The sequence below is a fragment of the Acomys minous genome, assembly GCF_964271855.1.
Source record: "Acomys minous genome assembly, chromosome: 1".
NCBI classification, from domain to species: Eukaryota; Metazoa; Chordata; class Mammalia; order Rodentia; family Muridae; genus Acomys; species Acomys minous.
Genome location: NC_140483.1, coordinates 140,328,912 through 140,337,607, shown reverse-complemented (window position 1 = coordinate 140,337,607; position 8,696 = coordinate 140,328,912).

The window sequence follows — 8,696 nt, the reverse complement described above, 5'->3', positions numbered from 1 at the left end:
CATCGTCCAGTTCTACTCACAGGCTCTGCCTTCCTCTGCTTTCTACTGCTTTAGTGAAATACTATGACCAAAAGCAGCTTGGGGAGGAGTCTATCTGGCTTCCGTATCTCAGCCACACACAGTCCATTTAGAGAAGTCAAGGTAGAAACCTGAGGCAGGAACTGGAAGCAAAAGCCATGGATGAACACTGCTCACTGGCTTGCTGCTCATGGCTTGCTTAGCCTGCTTTCTTATCCTGCCCGACATGCCGCCACCCTCAATGGCCTGCCCCCCAGCGCACACAAACATTGAACATCAAGCAAGAAGATATGCTCCCTGCATTAATTAATTTCTTGTTGCTGTGACAAAAATGCCCGACTGTGGTGGTTTGAATGATGAATGCCCACCCCACCCCCACGCCAGTCCTACCTCCATCCCCAACATTGGTTTCTGGTATTTGGATATTTATTTCTTAGGGTCAATGATTTTCTAAGTCTGTGCCCTCTCTCCAAATTAAAATTATTCTTTCCTTAGGAACCAAATGCCCACCTATCTTTTTTTCTTACTATTATCAGTAACTGATATTTTTATAGAAATGAGAAATTCCCATACACACCTGATCTTGCCAGCTGATATATCCTGGGTTTGCACCCAGCGCTGCTGTCTGGTCACTGGTGAAAGAGACTTGCTGGTTTGTGAATTTGCAGATAGGAGGGCTAGACACACTTATCTGTTACAGACATTTGCTCAAGTAGAAGGAGTTCCTATGTCAAAGGAGCTGAGGCTGTCTGTGTGGGGTTTTCTTTCCCTTAAAAAACAAAATCACTGCACACGTGAATTACATAATACTTGAAATACATGTTTAAATATTTATAAGCACAAAATCTGTTCTTATTAAAATGTAAATGAAAACTAATTTTATATCCATAATTCAAAACATATAGCTGTTAATGATGAATTTTTATATAAATGCTTCATCTTGCCTTTGGATGTCCTATGAGACACTTCATGGGGAAATTAAAATACAAGCTCTTTAGTATTCAAATGTATAGCACAATTAAAAATATTGTTATAATTAAGAAAATAAAGTTTTAAGAGGAGTAAAGAAAAAAGTTAGGTGACAAATCCTGAGAGCGGAGGGTGTATGGTTCCAGAATTAAAATAACAACACACAAACTGACCAACGAGAGCACCAAGGGAAGAAGAGTGCAATGAGTTCTCTTTTCTGTTTTGTTCTCTATTTATCTATGGCTACGGTTTTTGTTTTTATTTTTGTTTTTGTTCGTAATTTCTCTCTCTCTCTCTTTTTTTCATCCTCGTGCAGGTGTGTTTTATTTTTTCTTTATTTGTTCACTTTTATGCATTTTATTTAAAATATAATTCTAACACTTCGCCACTTCCCCTTCCTTCATCAAGCCCCTCCCTCCAGCTTTTTCCATGTCCGGCCCACTCTCAGACTAACAGTCTTCTTTCCCCTGATTATTATGGTTAGCGTGCACGCAAACATTAAAAAAAAAAACCTGCTGTACCCAGCCGACTTTTGATGCTTGTGTGTACTTTTATAAATCAGTACACAAGATACTTGTTCAAAACACTAGTAAGAACAACTTGGGAAGAAAATGCTTTATTTCACCTTACAGGTTCTCGTCATCCAATGAAGGAAGACAAGACAGGAATCTGGAGGTTGGAACTGAAGTAGAGAGCACGGAGCGCCGTCATTGGCTGGCTTACTCCTGGCTTGATCATCTATCTTTCTTACACAGCTTAGGCCCAGCCACGCAGGGGTGGCACTGCCTACGTTAATTAGCAATCAAGAAAACGCTCTGCACATCTTGTAGGCAGGGTAAGTTTTGGGTTGAAGGATGGGTGGGTGGTAGCCTCTTCAGTCTCAATGACCCCTGCTACTAGATGCCTCAGCTCGAGTCACCCATGTATCCTCCCAGGAGTCTACCAGCTTGTCACAGAGAAGCCCCCACCCAAGGTTTCCCTCCTCTGTCAAGCCTTCTGTCCTCCCGCCCCCCACTCTCCTCAGGTCTGACACTGACAGTGAGTCCTCTCCGTGCTCCCTTTCTTACCCCGTTCCATCTCTTTAACCAGTTCCACTGTCTGTTCTATTTTCACTTCTTTGAATGAGATTTAAGCATCTTCTATTGGAACTTCCTTGTTACTTACCTTCTTTGGGTCTGTGAATTGTAGCATGGTTATCTTATACTTATAAGTGGTTAAAATCCACTTATAAGTGAGTTCATACCATGTGTGTCTTTCTGGGTCTGGGCTATCTCACCCAGGATGATCTTTTCTAGTTCCATCCATTTGTCTGCAAATTGCATGATTTCCTTATTTTTAATATCTGAGTAGTATTCCGTTGTGTAATTATACCACAGTTTCTTTATGCATTCTTCAGTTGAGGGACATGTAGGTCATTTCCAGTTTCTATTACAAATAAAGCTGCTATGAACATAGTTGAGCAAATGTCCTTGTTGTATGGTAGAGGATCTTTTGAGTTTATCCCCAGGAATAATATAGCTGGGTCTTGAGGTTGAATTATTCCCAGTTTCCTGAGAAAGCACCAGATTGATTTCCAGAGTGGCTGTACAAGTTTGTACTCCCACCAACAATGGAGGAGTGCTCCCCTCGCTCCACATCCTCGCCAGCATGTGCCGTCACTTGTGTTTCTTATCTTAGCCATTCTGACAGGTATAAGATGAAATCTCAGAGTTATTTTGATTTGCACTTTTCTGATGACTAAGAATGTTGAGCATTTCTTTAAGTGGTTCTCTGCCATTCAAAATTCCACTGTGGAAAGTTCTCTGGTTAGAACTGTACCTCAATTTTTAGTTGGATTGTTTGGTTTATTGGTGTTTAACTTCTCATGTTCTTTATATATTTTGGATATTAGCCTTTTGTCAGATGTGGGATTGATGAAGATCTTTTCACATTCTGTGCACTACTGTTTCATTCTGTTGACAGTGTCCTTTGCCTTAGAGAAGCTTTTCAGTTTCATAAGGTCCCATTTATTAATTTTTATCTTAGAGCCTGAGCTGTTGGGCTTCTGTTCAGGAAGTTGTCTCCTGTGCCAATGAGCTCAAGGCTGATTCCGATTTTCTCTTCTAATAGAATTAGTGTTTGTGGTTTTATGTTGAGGTCTTGGATCCACTTGGACTTGAGTTCTGTACATGGTGATCAATATGGATCTATTTGCATTTTTCTACATGTAGACATCCGGTTAGACCAGCACCATTTGTTGAAGATTCTGTCTTTTTTCACTGTTATGGTTTTAGCTTCTTTTTCAAAAATCAGGTGTCTGTAGGTGTATGGGTTTATTTCTGGGTCTTTGATTCAGTTCCATTGATTGGCCAGTCTGTTTCTGTTCCAGTTCCATGCAGCATTTATTACTATTGCTCTGTAGTACAGCTTGAAGTCAGGGACCTCCAGAATCTCCAGACGTTCTTTTATTGTATAGGATTGTTTTAGCTGTTCTTAGGAAAATCTAACCAATGTCTGACCTAACCTGAGACCTACCCCATGGGAGACAGCCAACCCTTGACATTATTATCAATATTCTGCTATGTTTGCCAATGGGAACCTAGCATAGCTGTCCTCTGAGTGGGTCCACCCAACAGCTGCTGGAAACAGATGCAGAAGCCCACAGCCAAACATTGGGTGAAGCTCAGAGACTCTTGTGAAAAAGTGAGGAGAAGGAGAAGACTCAGAGTGGACAGGAGCTCTAAAAGAAGACCAACAGAGCCAGCTAACCAGGTCTCGGTTGGCCTATGGAGACTGATGCTCCAACCAAGGACTATGCATGGGCTAGACCCCAGCCCCTACACAGATGTAACCAAAGGGCAGTTTGGTCCTCATTTGAGTCCCCTACTAATGGGGATGGGAGCTGACTCTGACACAGCCTCTGTTGCCTGCTTTTTTATCACTTTCCCTTGGCGGGGCTGTCTCACTGGGCCACAGAGGAAGAGGATGCTCTCAGTCCTGATGCGACTTGATACACTGGGATGGGGCAGGGGCTCCCTTTTTCTGAGGAGTAGCGGGTACGGGAAATAGGGAGGAAGCGTAGAACCGGAAAGAGAGTAGGAAGGGGGCTACGACCAGGATGTAAAGTGAATAATGAATAAAATAAAATTTAAAAGAAAGAAAGAAAAGAAATGCTCCACAGACGTGCCCACAAGCCAGTCTGATGGAGGCTATTCCTCAGATGAAGTTCTCTCTTCCCAGGTGTGTCTAGATTTGGGTCCAATTGTCCGAAACTGAGCAGCTGAGAGTTAGCTATCATCCTGGAAGTTTTGAATGGTGTGTTTTAGTATCTTCTACTCCCACTCTTCTATCCCACTCACCCCTTCCCTTAGGACCTGACCCTAACTGCCTTTCAGCTTTTGTGAACATGCTCCTTTTTGCCCAACCCTTTTGTTAGCACCTCATTTCTCTCCCAGTCTTCCTTTTAGCTTTTTAGTCTTTACTCACACTTACACAGTTCATACATCCATTACAACCTTGTTCCTTCCTTCCCTTTTTGTGTCTCATTTGAAGGACCTTTCCCAGGCGGTGTTACAGACAGAAGCCTTGTCCAAAAGGAGCTTGTCTGACTCTTCAAGCAATATCTTTGTGCTCAGATATGAATTTCTAAGGCAACTATCAATTTCCAAAAGTGTATAGTTTTAATGGGAAAGTTTCCATTCCTAATGAGCACTTAGCAGCACAGCCATGTGGCTTACAGAGGCACAGTGAAAGAGAAGTCAGTTGTCTCTCATCCTAGGAGGAGGAGGGACTTGTGTGACCCTGGGGTAATTGAGTTACCTTCTCCTTTGAATATTTTACATTTTTATCCAGTAAAACTTGAATAATAATAAAATTTAAAAATCAAACTGCAGCAATAAGCCATGATAAAAAGACAAAATTTAAAAAAAAATCACTCACCCAAAAATATAGACAAGGAGATAAAATGGCACTCTGTGGAAGCAATCATTTTTATTCAAGAGTCCTGACAGCTGAGAAACAAGAGAAAATCAATACGGTATAGAAAGTGTTCGTGCAAACCATAGTACTAAAAAGGCAAGAACAACTATGTTACTATTGGATAGATAAAGGAAATTAGTAGTGATAAGAAAAAAATATTCATATCATATAAAAATAAGCTCTTCAACAATAAAACTATTGCCATTCTCTATTGTTTTTAATTCATTGGTATAGAATTCTGCATATTGATACAGAAATAAGGTTCTTTTTGATTCATGAGTATGAGTTGTACATATTAATTCAAATTCAAGTTTATTTTTGATACACATATGTATGTATGCCTCTACTCTGGTATGAGGTATTGGACATATACAACTCATTTACAAATGTAAGGTTTGCTTCCAGTCCAATTAAAAGTTGCTATTATAAACTGTTTAGGATAATTAACATCTACAAGTTAATGGTTAATCAGTCACATGCATGGTCATGTCAGACATAAGTCTAGTTTATCACAGAAATACACATCCTAGGCTGAACAGATAGTACATATCTAGAAACAAGCAGCATTTGCCTATTCATTTTTGTGATAGATATGTAGATTATAGATAGATAAATAGGTAGGTAGATAGATATTATTATATGCTATGTAAATATAAATGTAGATAGATAGATAGATGGTCCTCAAAAACTTCAGAGACCTACAGAATATGGTATTTAAAGATGTTTTTGTTAGTTTAAGGAACTTTTCACTCAAGACATGTTGGCTTCTGGCAACACCCCCAGCCTACCTCAAGGAAGATGACGAGCATCATAAAATCTCCTTTTGGTGATAGCATCATTAATGGCAAGCTAGCCACTGGACAAAAAATTCCCCAGCTCTCTGTACAGACAATATGCCATCCAAAAGAGACAAGACTTGGACACAGGCTGAGTTGACTGCCAAGCTCTGCCATGACAGGGTAAGCAAAACCTTCATGCTTCTCAATTATGTTTGCCAGATAAAGTGGGCCAAAAGGCTGAAGATGGTGCTCCAACATTGTAGAGAGAGAACGGGTGACTGACCAGGCAGTAAACTGTCTCCGTCATCTCTTAGTTTTGGAAGCTGCTTATCTGCAGTTCCTACTTTAGTAATATTTTTATTCTTTCTTGAGTCTCTCATGGGGTTGAAGACTAGATAGTTAAAGTTTCACAGTTAGGCTTAAGTTGTTCAGGATTTAAGAAAATGTTTTAAGGTCTAGAAAGATGTTTTTAAGATGATAAATACAAGAGATGGTAGAGAATGATTTATGTATAAAACTTTAGACTCACCTAGATAGTATTTTCTTCAAGGTTGCCAAATATGAATGAGCTAAACATTTTGAATGTAACTTTTACATATGGCTTTCCTGATCATTTCACAACTGTTCTCACTATGTGTAGCTTATTATAAATAAAATCTATATTCACTTGGAAAAAATAAATACAGAGAAAGTTATGAAACTACATAAAAAAGAAAGATCATTTATAATGTGAAAGGACCTACCCATCATGAAGACTCAGCACTTTCAGTGTGTATCAACATTGGAGTCTGAAAAAGCAGAAAGCAAAGCACATGTGAGGTATGAATGCATATTGTATTCATTTCACCATTATCAGAGTACAGCAGTAATAAACTACAATGTCTTCTCTGGTCACAGGAATCCTAACACTTCTGCCTTCTTGTCTACATAACAGCGCCAGCAGTTATGACTTAGACCAGACAAGCAAAAACCCTGACTTGGAGTAGTCCCCACCAGGCTTTGCTTTTCACTTGTTTTCTAAGTACTTATGATGTACCTACCTTTGTGTTGCTGATGAGGCAATGGTCCTTAAAGACAAAGAACAAATGTTATGAACCCAACAGAGAGGAAAAGAGGCCTATAAATGAACCAGAAAATATATAAGAGATGTCTCAAGAACAAAAGACATGCAGAACAGAAGAGTTTTATGAAGGAAATGTCAACCTGAGGCAGAAAAATACCCTTATGGACAAAGAAAATAAATACTAGGCAAGTTGTATCTGGATGTTTGTTTGTTTGTTTGTTTTTATTATTTTGTTTATATTGTTAATTTTTGTTCGGTTTTGATTTAGTTTTTTGGTTTAGAGATGGGAGGGTTGTTTGTTTTTGTTTTTGTTTTGTACTCTCCATGTTCTAGAGAGTCTCCTTTCCTTTGGCTATCAGATTATTGATGCAAGGTACCTCATGACATTGGATTTTCTTCAGGAATCTCATGCTGAAAAAAGGAAAAGGCAGAAACCTGCTACAAGCCAGAAAGAATGATATTTCACACAGTCACTAGGAAAGACTCTAACTTTAGTATGTAACAAAACAGAACTCACAATAATAGGTATTAAAAAATAAAGAAACCTCACATTGGTAAAAAAGATGCAATATACCATGGGGAGTGAAGCAACCTGGACAGGCAGTATGGGTAGAATATCTAGCTATAAAAGAAACAGGTGGAGAGGAAATGAGACTGTGGTGAGCATTCTTGGTCTATACAAATACAAGGCCCTTAAGAAGGTGACAGGGCTTAGGACATGGGACAAAGACTAACGTGGCCACAGGAAAAGCTTAGACTAAAGAAGAAGATGACAGGGCCTAGGACATGGGACAAAAGCTAACCTGGCCACAGGAAAAGGGGAGGCTGAAGAAGACAAGCCATATGCAGCTCTGCTTGCAGATCAGGTGGTGAAATCCTTGGTGAAGTCGGGATAGTCCTCATAAACCTCTCAATTAGGATTGAGATGCACGCAGAGAAATGTATGTGTTACTGTTACCTGAGAAATTATGGCTCCCTTTTGTGTCCGTCTTGCTATATATAAAAGGATTTTTAAAACGCACTCAGTAGGAGGCTCAAAGATAATTTTGTTAAACTATGAGAGAAAAAACAACAGGGCAGTCAAAACTGTAGGTTCAACTTCCACAAGGAGAGAGATGGAGAAAAAGAAGAAAAGAAACCATGCCCTTTAGAGTTAGGGTCAGAGACATCTGCCATCATGTTCAGCAGTGGAGGTCTGTGAATAGCAGCATGGCAGAGTGGAAGGGAGCTTCAGAGAAAGAGTGGGAAGCCCAAGGTGTTATGGAAAGCATGCTCGGGCACCTGACAGTATTTGAAAGAAAAAGAGATTCTGGGAAAGGCAAGCTTATTGCTGTTGTTGTTGTTGTTGTTGTTGTTGTTGTTGTTGTTGTTGTTGTTGTTCTTCTTCTTCTTCTTCTTCTTCTTCTTCTTCTTCTTCTTCTTCTTGTTCTTGTTGCTGCTGCTGCTGCTGCTGCTTTTAGAATTCAAAAGGCAGACAAGGTTAACGCTGCAGGTAGAAGTGTCTGTAAATGGCTACACCCAGGGAGGGGTTTCTGGGAAGGATAAGTACAGAATCTCACTACAGGGATAATTATGCCTCCCATCTCTGTGGCATGCCTTCATCTGTGGGGTGGGTCTTCTGGCCAGGTGATTGACAGGGCCAGGTGGATTAACTCTTAAAGGAGGAGATAATAGTATGCAATGTTCTAATCTTTGGTGCAGACCAGAAAGCTATGTCTGCATTCATGGCCAGAGGTATACCATTCTTTTGACTCAGAGGCCTAAATGGAGCAGCTATGATGATTTTTCTTTCTAGTGTTAACAAGGAAATGGGAGATTTTGGCCTAAAGCTGTCTATCAAGGAGGGGTCTGTTGTGGTTAATTTATCAGTATGGCCTAATAATGTTTACTACTAGTAGGCCTATAATATT